Source organism: Schistocerca gregaria, chromosome 7 (assembly GCF_023897955.1).
Source record: "Schistocerca gregaria isolate iqSchGreg1 chromosome 7, iqSchGreg1.2, whole genome shotgun sequence".
Taxonomy (NCBI): domain Eukaryota; kingdom Metazoa; phylum Arthropoda; class Insecta; order Orthoptera; family Acrididae; genus Schistocerca; species Schistocerca gregaria.
Genome location: NC_064926.1, coordinates 538360676 through 538380471, shown reverse-complemented (window position 1 = coordinate 538380471; position 19796 = coordinate 538360676).

Here is a 19796-nt window from a genome sequence, read left to right as displayed (position 1 = left end):
TGTCCATTCCGTTCAACTGCTCTTCCAAGTCCTTTGCCGTCTCTGACATAATTACAATGTCATCGGCGAACCTCAAAGTTTTTACTTCGTCTCCATGAATTTTAATACCTACTCCAAATTTTTCTTTTGTTTCCTTTACTGCTTGCTCAATATACAGATTGAATAACATCGGGGAGAGGCTACAACCCTGTCTCACTCCTTTCCCAACCACTGCTTCCCTTTCATGCCCCTCGACTCTTATTACTGCCATCTGGTTTCTGTACAAATTATAAATAGCCTTTCGCTCCCTGTATTTTACCCCTGCCACCTTTAGAATTTGAAAAAGAGTATTCCAGTGAACATTGTCAAAAGCTTTCTCTAAGTCTACAAATGCTAGAAACGTAGGTTTGCCTTTTCTTAATCTTTCTTCTAAGATACGTCGTAAGGTCAGTATTGCCTCACGTGTTCCAACATTTCGACGGAATCCAAACTGATCCTCCCCGAGGTCTGCATCTACTAGTTTTTCCATTCGTCTGTAAAGAATTCGCGTTAGTATTTTGCAGCCGTGGCTTATTAAACTGATAGTTCGGTAATTTTCACATCTGTCAGCACCTGCTTTCTTTGGGATTGGAATTATTATATTCTTCTTGAAGTCTGAGGGTATTTCGCCTGTCTCATACATCTTGCTCACCAGCTGGTAGAGTTTTGTCATGACTGGCTCTCCCAAGGCCGTCAGTAGTTCTAATGGAATGTTGTCTACTCCGGGGGCCTTGTTTCGACTCAGGACTTTCAGTGCTCTGTCAAACTCTTCACGCAGTATCGTATCTCCCATTTCGTCTTCATCTACATCCTCTTCTATTTCCATAATATTGTCCTCAAGTACATCGCCCTTGTATAAACCTTCTATATACTCCTTCCACCTTTCTGCCTTCCCTTCTTTGCTTAGAACTGGGCTGCCATCTGAGCTCTTGATATTCATACACGTGGTTCTCTTCTCTCCAAAGGTCTCTTTAATTTTCCTGTAGGCTGTATCTATCTTACCCCTAGTGAGATAAGCCTCTACATCCTTACATTTGTCCTCTAGCCATCCCTGTTTAGCCATTTTGCACTTCCTGTCGATCTCATTTTTGAGACGTTTGTATTCCTTTTTGCCTGCTTCATTTACTGCATTTTTATATTTTCCCCTTTCATCAATTAAATTCAATATTTCTTCTGTTACCCAAGGATTTCTAGCAGCCCTCGTCTTTGTACCTACTTTATCCTCTGCTGCCTTCACTACTACATCCCTCAGAGCTACCCATTCTTCTTCTACTGCATTTCTTTCCCCTATTCCTGTCAATTGTTCCCTTATGCTCTCTCTGAAACTCTCTACAACCTCTGGTTCTTTCAGTTTATCCAGGTCCCATCTCCTTAATTTCCCACATTTTTGCAGTTTCTTCAGTTTTAATCTACAGGTCATAACCAATAGATTGTGGTCAGAGTCCACATCTGCCCCTGGAAATGTCTTACAACTTAAAACCTGGTTCTTAAATCTCTGTCTTACCATTATATAATCTATCTGATACCTTTTAGTATCTCCAGGGTTCTTCCACGTATACAACCTTCTTTCATGATTCTTAAACCAAGTGTTACCTATGACTAAGTTGTGCTCTGTACAAAATTCTACTAGGCGGCTTCCTCTTTCATTTCTTAGCCCCAATCCATATTCACCTACTATGTTTCCTTCTCTCCCTTTTCCTACACTCGAATTCCAGTCACCCATTACTATTAAATTTTCGTCTCCCTTCACTATCTGAATAATTTCTTTTATTTCATCGTACATTTCTTCAATTTCTTCATCATCTGCAGAGCTAGTTGGCATATAAACTTGTACTACTGTAGTAGGTGTGGGCTTCGTATCTATCTTGGCCACAATAATGCGTTCACTATGCTGTTTGTAGTAGCTTACCCGCATTCCTATTTTCCTATTCATTATTAAACCTACTCCTGCATTACCCCTATTTGATTTTGTGTTTATAACCCTGTAGTCACCTGACCAGAAGTCTTGTTCCTCCTGCCACCGAACTTCACTAATTCCCACTATATCTAACTTTAACCTCTCCATTTCCCTTTTTAAATTTTCTAACCTACCTGCCCGATTAAGGGATCTGACATTCCACGCTCCGATCCGTAGAACGCCAGTTTTCTTTCTCCTGATAACGACATCCTCCTGAGTAGTCCCCGCCCGGAGATCCGAATGGGGGACTATTTTACCTCCGGAATATTTTACCCAAGAGGATGCCATCATCATTTAATCATACAGTAAAGCTGCATGTCCTCGGGAAGAATTACGGCTGTAGTTTCCCCTTGCTTTCAGCCGTTCGCAGTACCAGCACAGCAAGGCCGTTTTGGTTAACGTTGCAAGGCCAGATCAGTCAATCATCCAGATTGTTGCCCCTGCAACTACTGAAAAGGCTGCTGCCCCTCTTCAGGAACCACACGTTTGTCTGGCCTCTCAACAGATACCCCTCCGTTGTGGTTGCACCTACGGTACGGCCACCTGTATCGCTGAGGCACGCAAGCCTCCCCACCAACGGCAAGGTCCATGATTCATGGGAGGGGTTCACTAAAATAGCGTGTATTAATATCCAGAATCTAGTTGAGTGTAACAAATTTACATTGTTGTTTCCACTAGGAATATGGAGTGTTTACATATGCATACCAAAAATCTGATGTTTGTAAATATTGTAACTTCAATGCCATCTGCTACCAAAATTTGAGAGGTAGCATCCATGTAATTCAGTTCATATTTATGGCCTAGAGGTAGATGACAGCAAGCCAGAATAAAACGAAGAACATGCTGTCTAGAACAAGATAATGATGTAAAGCATAAAGTAATCATACGAATCTAATTTTCAAAAGTATGCCATCAGCTGCCTAAACACATAAATTTGTTGTTATTCTCCAAGGGTGGGAGAGAACACAATGTCTAATCAAAAAAAAGCCTGTTTCACTTACTTTCCTCTCAGCTGACTCAACCCGGCACTTTTATCACAGATGCCTCAAATCGTTTCCTTCGAATGAGGGCGTAGCTAAACATGTAATTGATTGCTCTAGCCAGGAACTGGTATATGTGAGAACACATTCTTAAAATGCCAGAAGTTCAAGAACACCCCCAAACAGGGGCACTGTCTTGCTACAAATTATGCATATTTCAAGTAACTGCTTGCTCCTGTGGTGCATTGGAAAGATAATCTACTGACTTTACTATACTTATAGATTATGCTTTACTATACTTATACTACTTTCACAGTATGACATTTAGCATTTTGATTAATAAAGAAGGGATAATTATGCAAGATTTTCACTCACCCAGTTCAAACAACTGGGAAGGTGTCTTGCTGAGATTTATGACATCAACAGTGTATTGACCATTTTGCAGCAGAATGATTCCTTATACGAGGAGGAAATTGATTGTCATATTTATGGGTTGCTTTTAGATAGAAAAGCCGAATATCCATGTAGAGATTGCTGTCATCTGCCAAGGAAACACAAGGAACGTGATAGATCAATCAATAATGCCGATTGTAAACACACTAGCCAAATTATCCTATTTTGTGTGTGTGTGTGTGTGTGTGTGTGTGTGTGTGTGTGTGTGTGTGTGAATGTGATAGTTTCTCATAGGGGCTCCAGACACTCCAACCCGCCCCCCCCCCCTTTTCCAGGGCCTACCACTGGTGGATACATATCCAGATGCTACTCCAGATGCAAAGTAGTTGGATATATATCTGTTCAAATGCTTGGTGGGTCCACATTTAGTAGCTGTCTAGAATGTAATGCGGGTGGATCCATCTCCAAATGTTATGTTGGACTTCTGAACCCTATTGCAGACCTACTCTGAACCATGGGGGCTCTCATGAGCAACTAATGCGTGTGCATACACAAAGTAATGTGTACCACAGGTACAGGAATTAAGGGATCAAGATGAAACTGTCATATTTCTCTAAACATTGGTCATACAGCATCAGAAATAGATATATCAGAAAGAATTTTTCAGTATAGAAGCGCTGGAAGTCACTTCAGGACACCCTGAACACTTATTTAAAGATGTTATGACTATGACATATAAAGAATATTTGGCCAATGTAAAAATACATGTTCCAATAGACTAAACATCTGGACCTTTAGATTAACTTTGTGTAGACGAATATCACCCTACAGATGTGAATATATACGCAATCTTTTTGTCTGATTTTTTAACAAAATGTAGTTGTGTGACTACCTGTCATCAAATCTACATATAATTATGTACACATCCAAAGGATGTGGCTTTTTTTTTGCTGAGGTGAGACACCAAAAAGGCAACCTTCTATATATATACAGAAATAGACTATATCTATTGGGTCCATTCTCAACATGAAAACATTTTATTCTTGACACTTCCTTCAGAAGTAAAACTGGTTAACATTAGGAGGCATGATTTTAGTACAATAGCATCATTTGTCCACATTCTTCACCAGAGTTAAGAAGATGTCATTTATTCCTTGTAGAGTGCTACTGGTAAAACATTTAGGTCTCTATCATCTGCTAACACATGCTGAGGCTAGTAGCACCTTGGTAGATACATGTGGCTGTATCTCCAGGTACCACACAGTGTGCAGGCTGTAGGTGAGCTAAACATGATAGCATCCATCTCAAGTTGGACACTGAGCAATGCTCACATGTCCTCTCACTGGTGAAGTAAAATATTCTCACTGTCTATGCCATTATTACTGTGGAAGCAGCACACGCTTTGCTGCCTACCAGACTCAGGACAATCCAGTGCTTACCTAGGATGTCACTGGTGGAATAAGTAATCCACACTACTGGTCACCTGCAATGGTGCATATTGCACCTGCTGTCAGAAAGGGCATTGTAAATATAACAGTATATTATTTGACCAGCGCTGGCAGCCACAGAAGCATGCTCAGATAACACCACTCCAATGCCTTCAAATCATGTAATGATGAAAGCATACACTGTTTACAGATTAACCCTCCTCAATTCCTATTGGTTCAGTCTAATATAGAATCTAGATGAATGTGGCATTCTGGCTATAAATAAAATGCATTTTTCTGTCAGAATTCACTTCTGTTCTTGTCTGAATCATGGTTACATCATCAGTGCCAGCCTTTTAGCATACATAAACGTTAGGCTGATGCATCTGCAGAGGTTGCAATATGTCTGTGAATAGAAGATACTGCTGGTATGAATCTAAGACGGTTTCTTCATTGTATGTTTTTTCCTCTCTCTGTATGTGCAAATAATAATAATAATAATAATAATAATAATAATAATATGGTATTCTGACATACTGATTTTCTTCCTTGTCTAATTTTTCAATATGGTACCTTCAATGTGGATAGACGAAGTCCAGATCAACCATATATCTGTGCACTCACAGAGTATATCCACTCCAAAACCTATGAATGAAGTTGATGCAATGCCCAGTTCACCTGAATCCGAGATCCAACTGAGTGACCAATCCCAAGCTATGACACATTTTTCCAATGAGAGCGCATTGGGAATAATGTCACTCAACTATTTTACAATAATAATCATTTTACAGTTGCATGCATTACATATGAGATGTTCTTGTTTGTTCCTATGGCTATTAATGACAGTATGGCAATGGGGGAATGGGTTGCTACCACAGTCACTGAAATCCAATTGAACGACCCATCCAAAGCCATGATGGATTTCTCTAGTGTGAACTCATGTGTCATGATTTCACTCATCAAGGGACAGATACACAAGTAGTAGTACTTAATTTTCTTTTCTCTGGTAGAATAATAATGATTTTACACTTGCATGCATTACTTATGAGACATTCTTATTTCACTCTAGGATCTACTGATGGGAGAATGGGTTGATGCTGTAGCCTCGGATATCCAACTGAATGACCCATTTCAAGCCATGATGTTTTTCTCCAATGTGAGCTCATGGGGAATGATGCCAACTGTTCAGGGGCAGATACATAAGCGGTAATAGTTCTTTTCTTTTCTCTTTTGCAAAATAATAATTTCTCTGAACTTCGATGCACTGGTTATGAGAGTTTTTAGTACTAGGTGCACTTGATGATAACAGTCTGATGGGGAATGACAATTTTGATCTGTACACTCCTAAGAGGCAGTATGCCAATTGATAATGATATGAGGGCCATTTATTTCATGAACAAAGGTGTTGATGAATTTCTGTGTAAGTACTGGAAATAACTATTTTAGACATGTGCATTTGTGTGTTAGAAATAGTTTCAAGTTATAGTTACCAATCTGGTTTCGTTTTCTTTCTCTGCAGGAGCAGTGGACCTGTTTGGAGGCAGGCTTGTACCAACAACAATATGGCTGGACATGTTGATGATGTGTTTGATGAACAAACCATAAAGGTTTATGGGTCTGTCAATACTGCACTCACCCCAGCCTGGTACATTCACAAAGCATTCACCATGCACTGGACCATCTTGGCACCGGCTGTCACCTTAACATTGGCTATCACCTTGTTCTGGACCTAGCAGCAGTCCCTGGTGAGTCCTATTGATGAGCACCAGGTCAGATGCTTGCCCACTTTGAACTGCCCCGTTATTGCAGGTGCTTTTGGGCTCTGGATCTCGTACACCCATACAGACTGCTCTAACGCTAGCTCTCGATCCCACCACTTTCCTCAATGTGTGTCAACCCATTTGCGTTTGGTGCTTCCCAAAATCGTCAACATCCTGCAGTATCCCACCATTTACTGCAGTTCTATGCTGCGAGCTCATGCTATGCGTCCCCCCCCCCCCCCCCCCCACACCTCTCCCAACGAAAGAAGGTAGTTATGGTTTTGAAGCAAAAGTTGTTGTCTCCATTTAGGGGAAAAGTTACTTGATATCATGGGACAGACTATTTCAGAACTTTCACCAAGAGTGTACTGGGTCGTTTTTCCACAATGCACGAAAGAACGTTAAGTAAGACAGTCATCTGTGTACTCCACCTTGACGTACACTCACATGTCTACATTCCAGTAAAAGGATGGTCCAGCTTTAACCCGCTTCCAAGGTATATTACCGCTAAAATCGTATGCATTACTGCCATGAATCTAGTTGAGGGTGATGACTTGCTTGCATTGTCATTTCTGGGTTGCAAGAGCAATTACCTGAAAATGCAGCGCTTATATCTACATACCAAACGTTTAATTACAACTCCAGTGGCGTCACAGTCCCCATTCAAACTCCAGTATGTACCAATATCTGAGAGATAGGATCCTGAATATTCTGTTCTGTGTTTATATCCTGGAGGTAGACTATAGCAAGCCAGGAAAGATGAAGAGCATATTGTGCAGAACAAAGAGGAAGTTGTAAACCATTAAGTAATCAGACACCTCTGATTTTCAGAAGTACCTGGTCAGCATCACAAACATGCAAATGTTTTGTTGAGAAAAAATCATCTGTACCAAAAGCATGTCCTGCCTACTTTCCTTCCAATTGATCAAAGACAGTAAAAAACAGCATTTTTTATCATAAATACCTCAACTCGTTTATTCGAGTGGGGGTCAAGAAAAGCGTCTAATTGATTGCTCTAACCAGGTATCAGTATGTGTGTACGTGCCTACCAGGGCGATTAAGAACACCCACTGCCAGAAGCACTGTCCATTTGTGGTTTCAGTATATTTCGAGTACCAACTATCTCCTGTGGCACATTGTGAAGGTGTCCCCACTGTATTTCACAGAATGGCACGTACCATACGCAGCAGAATATCAAGTTGTATGCTCAAATAACTTTAGTCCTAACCATTTCGATCTATAGATCAGGTATAATCCTGTGAGAAGGTTGTTCACCGTTCTTGAACATGTTGCAGGGTGTGCTGATGAGATTTACGATACCAACATTCCAGTGACTAATTCACAGGAGAATGATGCCTTATACAAGCAGGTAGATGACTGTCATATCTGTGGACTTCCATTGGACAGAAGGGTGGAAACTTCATGTAGAAACGACGGTCATCTAACAGGGAATTTCTGCAATAAAGCCCACAATGCATGTAACTTAAATACCAACTGCCAAGACACGTACGAGTTCTCTTGCGTAATTTGAGCAGGTAGAAAGCTGACTTCTTTGATGAGCACCACGGTGATTACGGCTTGTAAAAAGATAAGGCCAGTTTGCTACCTAAGAGTGTCAAAATTACATTTCAATTTCCAAGTGAATCGTGCTGACAATTACTCTGTGCTTCCTAGATTTGATCCGATTTATGCACGCTCATATTCAAAAACTTGCAGAAGCAATGCATCAGGAGGACATCTTAAGTCTGGAACAGCATATCCCAATGATGCAAAGTTTCAGCTTGTGGCAAGGGAGGGAGTCTTTCCATAAGAATACCTAGATTCAGTGCAGTCTTGACAAAGCCATATTGCTTGTATTCATCATTAAACTTGCCTGGCAGAGCTAACAGAAAACTTACACGCACTCCCAGACGGGACTTGGAATATGGGCATGTGGTAATTTTTTGGCTGGATTTCAACTCCCTTGATTTAGGGGAGCATGCTAGACCATGAATGGACACAGGCATATGGCAGCTTAAAAGTAATTTTTAGAAATTCTGGAGTGTTTGTATGGACAATTAAATGCTAGATGCTGCCTTTTATTACACAATTCCAGGGCTTTTTTGGGTCAATGGACACGTGTAAGTCTGGAATTTTAGACCATTGTAGCTATGCTGTTCTTTTTCGAAAGTCGGCTTCATGGGAGACTTTGCCCATGTTTGAATAGGCACGCCAAAGCCAATAACACATGAATGAGTAAGTAGTTGTACAAGGCATCTGTAGATCTGAATTAAATTCTATAATTGGATTTAAACAACATATACTGGTACATCATGCAACAATCTCTGCCAGTTTGAGGGTTTCGATGGATATCCCACAAGAAAATCATCAGATCATTAAGATCCAAAATGTGGCTCTAGATTTTGATGCACAATATATTACAGAGGCAGAACTGTCATATTCTTCTGTTAGATAAACTGTAGGAAATTCAACAAATAGTGTGAAATTCACATAGTTTACCTCTGGGCTGGGCTTTATTGCGCAAGGGATTATATTATCATGTCTATGTTGGTATGTGTATACTGGACTTGTCAAAACCCCATATATACTGACTTCACCGTGAGTTTGCAGCTCTATCTTAATTTATCCAAAGTAACTTTATATGGCTACAGACAATTTCATCTGCTGGGTGAAAGGGTACCATTCATATGAAGTAATAAGGTGCACCTGAATACATTTTACATGTCTGGGTGTGTGGCGGATAATCATCATGGCATTACACCTCTAAAAAAATAAGACATTGGCCTGATATATGGCAAGGCGATTGGATCACAGATTTTGGAGTCTGTGGTCCTCAGATCGAAAAAGTGTACACACCTTACAGATATATTTGTCACCCAAATGCATCCTAAGAGTGTGCATCACGTGGCCTCAGTAGCCATAACCATTAATGATTACAAGTAGTGCCTGTTGATGGTGTTGCCAGCGCTCCCTCTCGACATCTGCATATGGTGCAGGAAGTAAGCATTCAATCGAGACCCAGTAGTACATACCATAATGCAGCCGAAAGTCAGTATGTAGTGCTATGGTGACAACCAGTTCATCTATGAGGATGGGTGCAGAGCCCTCCTCTTCACACACTATTTGCTTGAGTGATATAGCGTAAATCGGTAATTATCTGCAAAGAATGTGCATGTGCATGAATGCATGCAGACTAGCAGTGTGGACACTTTTGTCGTAGGTGTGTACATGTATGAGCACCTGAGTTAATTGTTGCAGTCTAGTTGTGTATGTATGTATGTGTATGTGTGTGTGTGTGTGTGTGTGTGTGTGTGTGTGTGTGTGCGCGTGTCTTTTTCTTCACCTGTTGACAGTTGTACCAGTTACATTATTGATGTATGGTTTCACGTGTAAAAGCTTCTATACAGAGTGTATCATAGTTAATGGTGCAAACAAGTATAGTTGAAAGTGGGCAACACTAGAAGTAAAAAAGTTGAGTAAACATCGGCTCTAAGATTCATGTCTGAAGGGCTGTGGGCACTTCTCCATCTTCAATACTGTGAAACAAATCTGTTCAACAGCATGCTCTTTGCTTTCTATACTTTCAGATGTGATAGTATGGATTATTAAAAGAAAAAAAGGAAACGTAATGCATACATTAAGAGCCATTAGCATTTCTTCATATTCATTGCTGTGAAACAAACATCTTCTACTGAACAAGTGCTTATAGTTCTTAAGATATGCATTTTAGGACACATGTTTACTACACTTTTTTTGTCCATACTACCTCCTCAGAAAATATGGAAAACAGAGCGCCTGCAGCAGAGGATCTCTGCTTCACAGTGTGGAAGATGAAGAAGTGCCGATAGCTCTTCAGGTATGCATCTTAGAGCCCATGTTTGCTACAATTTATTGCTTCTAATATTGTGTACATTCAACTGTATGCTTTTGTGCCATAATTTATGATACATCCTACATGTTATATAGTTTATTGCACTACAAAGAAAAAATTAATTGTATAAAAATCTGTTTACAAGCAAACAGGGAAAAGTAATGATTGACTTTTTTTGTTATGAGAAACGTAGTATACCGTCTTTTCTTTACTAATGTTGGTATAAACAGTGTCTTCCTCTGTATATGATAAAAATCTCTGCAGCTCCTCGCATCAGTTTAAAAAGGTATATATGTGTGTGAGTATATAAGTTCTCTATTAAAGTACAAAGTTAATGTAAAAAAGCTTATGCAAGCATTCATAGTTAACTCGGATATACTGAGTTTTCACTATTTTCGCGATGTTGAACTACATCAATGGTAATAAAGCTTTGGCAGGACTAAAAGTGGACTAATTTTCGTTTAATTTGAGAAGGAAAAATGTTTTTGGATTGACACACTGAACGGCACAAAAAAGTGACTAATTGCACTGCATATGTCTAAAAATATTACAAGTCAACTAAATAAAGGAAATAAATACCGGATACTCATTTTAGATAATTTTTCTTACCGCCACAATATTTTTATACAAATAATATATCATGCACCTAAAACGTCTGGTTAAAATTCATCCAGGTTTCCTGAGTTACTAATCAATAAAAATCTGATTCTTTAAAGAACTGGACTCGTCTGTATAAAAGAGCTTCCAACTTCTGACTGCTTTACAAATGAGTTAATTATTAAATAGTTGATGTTGAGGATTAAGTGAGGAAACATTATGAAAATATTTGAAATTATGTGTAAGGTCGTTGGACGTTGCTAATTACTCTCATTATCAAACTGGGATATATGCGCTCTTTTTTAGAAGAACCTAGTTTCTGATGCATCTCAGTGTTGATGATGAGGTATCATGTATCGATAGCACCCTACCACCGTATCGCCGTTGGCGGCAGGATTGCAAGTTTCTGTCCAGTGGCGATACTGGTCACGCGGGCTGTGGCGGATCCAGTGGTGAGTGCCCGCTGAGCCACAGCTGCGGCAGCTCTCTACTTCCAGCGCCCTCTGACGCCGCAGTAAAGGATGGAGGCGGCGGTGACTCAGCCCCGCTCGAAGCACGTTCCTTCGGGCCTCATCTTTGTGGACACTGTGACAGCTGGACTCTGTTTCTTGTTGCACTATTTTCACTAACTCTTTGTACATTTGCAGTAGTACAAATTAAGTAAATCTTCCATTTGTTGTGATAACTTGTTCGCTAATTATTTCTGCTCCTGTTCAGCTTTCCTACGACAACTGTTGCCACACCCTCTGCAGCTGACCTCTCCTTACCAAAAGATGGTTCAAATGGCTCTGGGCACTATAGGACTTAACTTCTAAGGTCATCAGTCCTCTAGAACTTAGAACTACATAAACCTAACTAACCTAAGGACATCACACACATCCATGCCCTTGGCAGGATTCGAACCTGCAACCGTACCGGTCGCGCTGTTCCAGGCTGTAGCGCCTAGAGCCGCTCGGCCACCCCGGCCGGCTCTCTTCTTGCCATTGGGTGTGAAATCTTACACAACAGATGACGTATCACTTCAAGTATGTGTCGTACAATGGTACAATTTCGCAGGTAAATTTAGTGATATATGTACACTACTGGCCATTAAAATCGCTACACCACGAAGATGTCGTGCTACAGAGGCGCAATTTAACCGACAGGAAGAAGAAGCTGTGATATGCAAATGATTAGCTTTTCACAGCATTCACACAAGGTTGGCACCGGTGGCGACACCTATACCGTGCTGACACGAGAAACGTTTCCAACCGATTTCTCATACACAAGCAGCATTTGACCGGCGTTACCTGGTGAGACGTTATTGTGATGCCTCGTGGAAGGAGGAGAAATGCGTACCATCACGTTTCCGACTTTGATAAAGGTCGGATTGTAGCCTATCGCGATGTCGGTTTATCGTATCGCGACATTGCTGCTCGCGTTGGTCGAAATCCAATGACTTAGTAGAATATGGAATCGGTGGGTTCAGGAGAGTAATACGGAACACCGTGCTGGATTCCAACGGCCTCGTATTACTAGCAGTGGAGATGACAGGCATCTTATCCGCATGGCTGTAACGGATCTTGCAGCCACGTCTCGATCCCTGAGTCAACAGATGGGGACGTTTGCAAGACAATAACCATCTGCACGAACAGTTCGACGACGTTTGCAGCAGCATGGACTATCAGCTCGGAGACCGTGGCTGCGGTTACCCTCGACGCTGAATCACAGACAGGAGCGCCTACGATGGTGTACTTGACGACGAACCTGGGTGCACGAATAGCAAAATGTTAATTTTATCGGATGAATCCAGGTTCTGTTGACAGCATCATGATGGTCGCATCCGTGTTTGGTGACATCGCGGTGAACGCACATTGGAAGCGTGTATTCGTCATCGCCATATTGGCGTATCTTCCGGCGTGATGGTATGTGGTGCCATTGCTTACACGTCTCGGCCACCTCTTGTTCGCACTGACGGCACTTTGAACAGTGGACGTTACATTTCAGATGTGTTACGACCCGTGGCTCTATCCTTCATTCGATCCCTGCGAAACCCTACATTCAGCAGGGTAAAGCACGACCACATGTTGCAGGTCCTGTGCGGGCCTTTCTGGATACAGAAAGTGTTCGACTTCTGCCCTGGCCAGCACTTTCTCCAGATCTCTCACCAATTGATAACGTCTGGTCAATGGTGACCGAGCAACTGGCTCGTCACAATGCGCCAGTTATTACGGCCAGAGGTGGTTGTTCTGGGTACTGATTTCTCAGGATCTATGCACCCAAATTGGGTGAAAATGTAAGCACATGTCAGTTCTAGTATAATATATTTGTCCAATGAATACCGGTTTATCATCTGCGTTTCTTCTTGGTTTAGCAATTTCAATAGCCAGTAGTGTATATTGTTTATGCAATCTGCGAAACAGTTTGCGAATAGAGTTAATAATAAAGGAGTAACAAATTAAACCATTATGAATGACACGACTGTTTTACTTTCCTTTCAACATTTTGTGGGGGTGTCTGCGAGAAAAAAATTTTCAGTGGTTTAAAATGATCCGTAAAGTTCTTCTTTTACGCCCCCACCTCTTTTAGAGATATGTGTTTCTTTCCAGATAGCAATACGTGTACCAAATTAGTTGAAACCAGTTTAGTAGTTTAGGAGGAGATCTTAAACATGCATACATACATTTTAATATAATATAGAGATTTATGTTTTAAAGTAATCTGTCAACTCTTTATGAGATCTACCCGAAGTCTTTAGATACTACAAGGAAATTGTCTTTCGACAAATAGTTGTCTGGTGATTTCGGTTTGGGTTATAATTACTGGGTAGGTATTGCATCCACTCAAGTAAGATGTGTATCACTAACAAGAGATCGATCGATTAAAGACGTCTTTTGGAACAGGACGTTCTCGTATCAGCAACTCTTTTAATTATACCTATCCTCAGTCCAATATTATCTACTATTCAGATGAGATTCTCATGATTGTTTCCGTATTGTGTTTGTAGAAACACGATTTAAGTACAACAATTCCGTCGAGAAGGTTTTATGTTGTAGGTGATGATTTATTGCAACTTGAGAACTGACTGATTTTGAGACAAAGTCGTTAAATTTGTCTGCAGAGATCTCACAGACAGTATCATACTTTCCGTTTCCGATATCGAAGCTACACAGTTTTCTTCACGGTGCTGCCTAATTCGACTCGGAGCATACAGGTAAGTGGGAAGGCGTGATTTTGGTGTTACCTCATGCTTTCCTTCGCTTTGTTACGCAGATCCTGTACACTTTATACAGTCCAGGTGTTAGATTTCACTTGACTCTTGCACGTGCAAAGTGTTGTAAATGTACTCTTCCGCGGCCGTTGTCGCAGTCGACAAAATTCTTCTGCGTTAATGGCCGCAATGTCAGCTATAAAATTCCGACGTTTCGGCGAATATTGCAAGAACCCTTCCTGCTGCAGTTAGCAATACACCCTGAGGCAGGCGACGTGCAATAGTCGCCGAGACGTCGGAATTTTATAGTTCAAAAATGGTTCAAATGGCTCTGAGCACTATGGGACTCAACTGCTGAGGTCATAAGTCCCCTAGAACTTAGAACTAATTAAACCTAACTAACCTAAGGACAGCACACACATCCATGCCCGAGGCAGGATTCGAACCTGCGACCGTAGCGGTCGCTCAGTTCCAGACTGTAGCGCCAGAACCGGTCGGCCACCAGCGGCCGGCCTTTTATAGTTGACAATGCGGCCCCAAACACAGAGGAATTTTGTAGGCTGTGTAAAGTATTGTTTATTGATGATGTGGCGTAGTTGTGCAGTCAACCATGGAGCAGTAAATCTCTGTACTTTGACCGATGATTTAAGCGCGCCCTTGTCATACCACGCAGTAAGTCTGCAACGAAACTCCTGGGCTCTACCGTCTAATTTGGCTTCAGTCCATCTGTGGAGCATCATGATTAGCTCTGTTTTATGTTTCTAAGTTAGCAGCTAACATTTTTCTCTAGTGATGTGGACTGAGGACATTAAGAATATCACGTAATGCGTAGAGCAGCCTGTGGCAGAAGTCTGACTGGGGTAAGTTACTTTATGTGACCTCTTTGTGGCTGTTACGTCTATAAGGGTATGGCTGTGTGGCATGTGACTGGTTCGATTAAGAGCTATAATACTCATAACGTTAGAGTGAGTCATCTTAAATTCTCTACAGACTGAATTTTAATTGTGGTTCTATGTCTGGGTCTCCCATAGCATGAGCTAGTTTTACCTCATTACTGAATGTATACTGAGCTGCGCGAGCTACCTTAAAAGATCTAACTTTGAGCACATCGATAAGGCCTGGTTCTGATGTACCCATCACTTTAGACGTCACTTCTTTGTCAGGAGCTGATCGCTGTGCTACGTCACAGATTAGCCACCCAGCACAAGACGAAATTCACTGTTTACTGCTACAGCCGTCTTCCGAAGACCTTTCAATCCAGAAGCGTAAACAACCAAACGGGCGTGGGAACCAAAGAGCCTCTTCACCGCTTTTTTATTCTTGGTTATGCGAGAAATTTGTACACTGTGCTCGGACAGACTCAGCAGGACGGGATTGCAGAGCTCGACAGTTGCCGATACAAACGAAATGAATACGAGTCAATATCCTAATCAGGAACTGTATGTACGTCGCGCACGAGATAGCTTCGTTGTTGTTGTGGTCTTCAGTTCTGAGACTGGTTTGATGCAGCTCTCCATGCTACTCTTTCCTGTGCAAGCTTCTTCATCTCACAGTACCTTCTGCAACCTACATCCTTCTGAATCTGCTTAGTGCATTCACCCCTAGGCCTCCCTCTACGAGATGTACCCTCCACGTTTCCCTACAGTAATAAATTGGTGATCCCTTGATGCCTCACAACATGTCCTACCAACCGATCTCTTCTTCTAGTCAAGTTGTGCCAGAAACCCATCATCTCCCCAATTCTATTCAATACCTCCTCATTAGTTATGTGATGTACCCTTCTAATCTTCAGCATTCTTCAGTAGCACTACTTTCGAAAGCTTCTATTCTCTTCTCGTTCAAACTATTTATGGTCCATGTTTCACATCCATACATGGCTACACTCCATACAAATACTTTCAGAAACGACTTCCTGACACTTAAATCTATACTCGATGTTAACAAATTTCCCTTCTTCAGAAACGCTTTCCTTGTCATTGGCAGTCTATATTTTATATCCTCTCTACTTCGAACATTATCAGTTATTTTGCTCCCCAAATAGCAATACTCATTTACTACTTTAAGCGTCTCATTTCCTAATCTAATTCCCTCCGCATCACGCAACTACATTACATTAACCTCGTTTTGCTTTTGTTAATGTTCGTCTTATACCCTCCTTTCAAGATACTGTCCATTCCGTTCAACTGCTCTTCCAAGTCATTTGGTGTCTCTGACAGAATTACAATGTCTTTTTATATCTTCTCCATGGATTTTAATAACTACTCAGAATTTTTCTTTTGTTTCCTTTACTGTTTACTCAGTGTACAGATTGAATAACATTGGGGAGAGGCTACAACCCTGTCTCACTCCCTTCCCAACCACTGCTTCCCTTTCACGTCCCTCGACTCTTATAACAGCCATCTGCTTTCTGTACAAGTTGTAAATAGCCTTGCGCTCCCTGTATGTTACCCTTGCCAGCTTCAGAATTTGAAAGAGAGAATTCCAGTCAACATTGTTAAAAGCTTTCTCTAAGTCTACAATTGCTAGAAACGTAGGTTTGCCTTTCCTTAATCTTTCTTCTAAGATAAGTCGTAGGGTCAGTATTGCCTCACGTGTTCCAATATTTCCACGGAATACAAACTGGTCTTCCCCGAGATCGACTTCTACCAGTTTTTCCATTCGTCTGTAAAGAATTCCCGTTAGTATTTTACAGCTGTGACTTATTAAACTGATAGTTCGGTAATTTTCACATCTGTCAACACCTGCATTCTTTGGGATTGGAATTGTCGTATTCTTCTTGAAGTCTGAGGGTATTTCGCCTGTCATACATCTTGCTCACCAGATGGTAGAGTTTTGTCAGGTCTGGCTCTGCCACGGCTGTCAGTAGTTCTAATGGAATGTTGTCTACTCCGGGGTCCTTGTTTCGACTCAGATCTTTCAGTGCTCTGTCAAACTCATCACGCAGTATCATATCTCCCATTTCGTCTTCATTTACATTCTCTTCCATTTCCATAATTATGTCCTCAAGTACATCGCCCTTGTACAGACCCTCTATATACTCCTTCCACCTCCCTGCTTTCCCATGTTTGCTTAGAACTGGGTTTTCATCTGAGCTCTTGATATTCATACAAGTGATTCTGTTTTCTTCAAAGGTCTCGTATATTTGGAAGAAACCCGTCTGGAGCCACTGGGCTTCACTACGTACTGTTAACTGTTTCACTAGCTCCACCTGGTGCGACTTTTTACAGGCGACTTCCTTCGCCTGCTTTTGGTGGACATCAGTGGCAAGCCGGCCACTGTGGCCGAGCGGTTCTACGCGCTTCAGTCCGGAACTGCGCGCCTGCTACGGTCCCAGGTTCGAATCCTGCCTCGGGCTTGGATGTGTGTGACGTCCTTAGGTTAGTTAGGTTTAAGTAGTTCTAAGTTCTAGGGGACTGATGACCTCAGAAGTTAAGTCGCATAGTGCTGAGAGACATTTGTACCATGAGTGGCAACCGTACCGCTGGAGAGCATTAAGATCTTTGACAGCTCGTTACTTTCGAACTACCGATATGCTACCGATGTTTTCTGCAGAATCGGCAAGGACAGAGATTAGAATACATCCGAGTAGTAACAAAGAATGGGTGTGGGTGCTACTCTGAGATGAAGAGGTGGGTACCCGAGAGAAAATCGTAGACGGCTCTTTCAGAACAGTCACGTTGCTACGGCATCCACAGCACAAAGTTATAAATAATTACCCTTAACGCAGCCCATTTCAACTTCGGGTATTTTCAGGTAGCTAGATTTTATTTTACTCCAGGGTAAGAGACACATGATACTTAAAGAAGATAATTAAAGGTCAGCAAATACTGAGAATAGTGAAGGGTACAGGAAGTGTTGGGATACAGCTAAGAAGTAAATGCATATCAAATGGTTCAAATGGCTCTGATCACTATGGGAATTAACTTCTGAGGCCATCAGTCGCCTGAAACTTAGAACTACTTAAACCTAACTAACCTAAGGACATCACACACACCCATGCCCGAGACAGGATTCGAACCTGCGACCGTAGCTGTCGCGCGGTTCCAGACTGTAGCGCCTAGAACCGCTCGGCCACCTCTGCCGGCCAAAATGCATATCAAAATATGCTTTAGGGGGAACAGTGAATAAGTGAATATAAAGAAAAAGTAGATGAAAAATAATAAGAATATTGCATCTGACTGTAAAAAACGATGCCCTTTCAATAGAGAGCTACCTTTTGGGTAGTATATACATGTATATAAAAAAGTAGCAGAGGTTTTTCGGTGACGTTCGGTGTGCTAACTCTACTTAGCAACTCGTAACGGAAACATGTGATCGCTTTCCAGCTGCTGGGAGACAGCTTGAGGGAGAGACAGTGTATAGTGCAGGGTAAGGGAAAAGCAGGCCGATTGATGGTCACAGCAGCGGCTGAAAGCGACTCCCCCGCAGTCGGTACGCCGCGTTGTGTGCCGGAATGAGGGGTGTGCACCACCTCTGTCCGAGAGGAGGGGTTGGCAGAGGGTGTAAATGTGGTGTGGCGACAATGGCGCGGGACACTCAACACCTCCGAATAACAACCGCCCAGAACCGCTGTTCTTGTGTGGACGAGCGCGAGTTAATCACGGCCGCGTTACGGCCGGGCAGTTAACATTGCCCCAGTGTGGGTGGGGTGCCGGGCTGTGGCCTCCATGCCTAGTGCTCGCTGAATGCTCGTTAAGATGCAGTGATAGACTCACACTCGACAGTACTGCTTCACCACGTTACTAAGTATTTATACGCAGCACATACTGTAATAATTTGCAGAAATTGGCCATCACAGTGATTTAGCCGACTCAACGAAAACTTCCTTGTAAATAGTTAATAATAGAATTTAAATGACACTGCTTCGGAATCAGATTCCACTCTCTTCAAGTACAGTTTCAGTTCTTAATTTACATGTTGTTTTATGATTTCCGTCTGAGAGTTAAATCAGTTGACATAGCTACAGAACATAGAAAGCAAGAGAACAAACACAGAAGTGGCTAGTTCAGCCTCTTTACGCAGAGTGCCAAATTGTATGGGTACCACAGTATTCTGTCAGCAAGTTTTGTTGATGATATCGTAGTATCACTATTCTGAAAGTGAATTTACAGTTATTTACATAGATGGGGACCAATTACATAAAGGAAAACCGATCAATATGGAATACATACATTGAACAATTTTTTTTTTCTATGGGACTCAACTGTTGTGGTCATCAGTCCCCTAGAACTTAGAACTACTTAAACCTAACTAGCCTAAGGATATCACACACATCCATGCCCGAGGCAGGATTCGAACCTGCGACCGTAGCAGTCGCACGGTTCCAGACTGTGCGCCTAGAACCGCGAGACCACCGCGGCCGGCCATTGAACAAATGATTGCGTTATTAATTTGTGTTTACCAGGGGGAATGTAGGCTCTTACATTAATTTATTATTTACGAACTGTAAATAAGAACTGAAGTAAATGGAGGAAGTTAGGAAATTCAGAATATGGGATGTGTGTAAGCTAACAGAACTAGAACTGAGAGTTTTTATGGGTGCGTTACGAAAATACTGAGTAGAACAAGAGGACAGAAGACAATGGAAGGCCTCAGAGTATTAA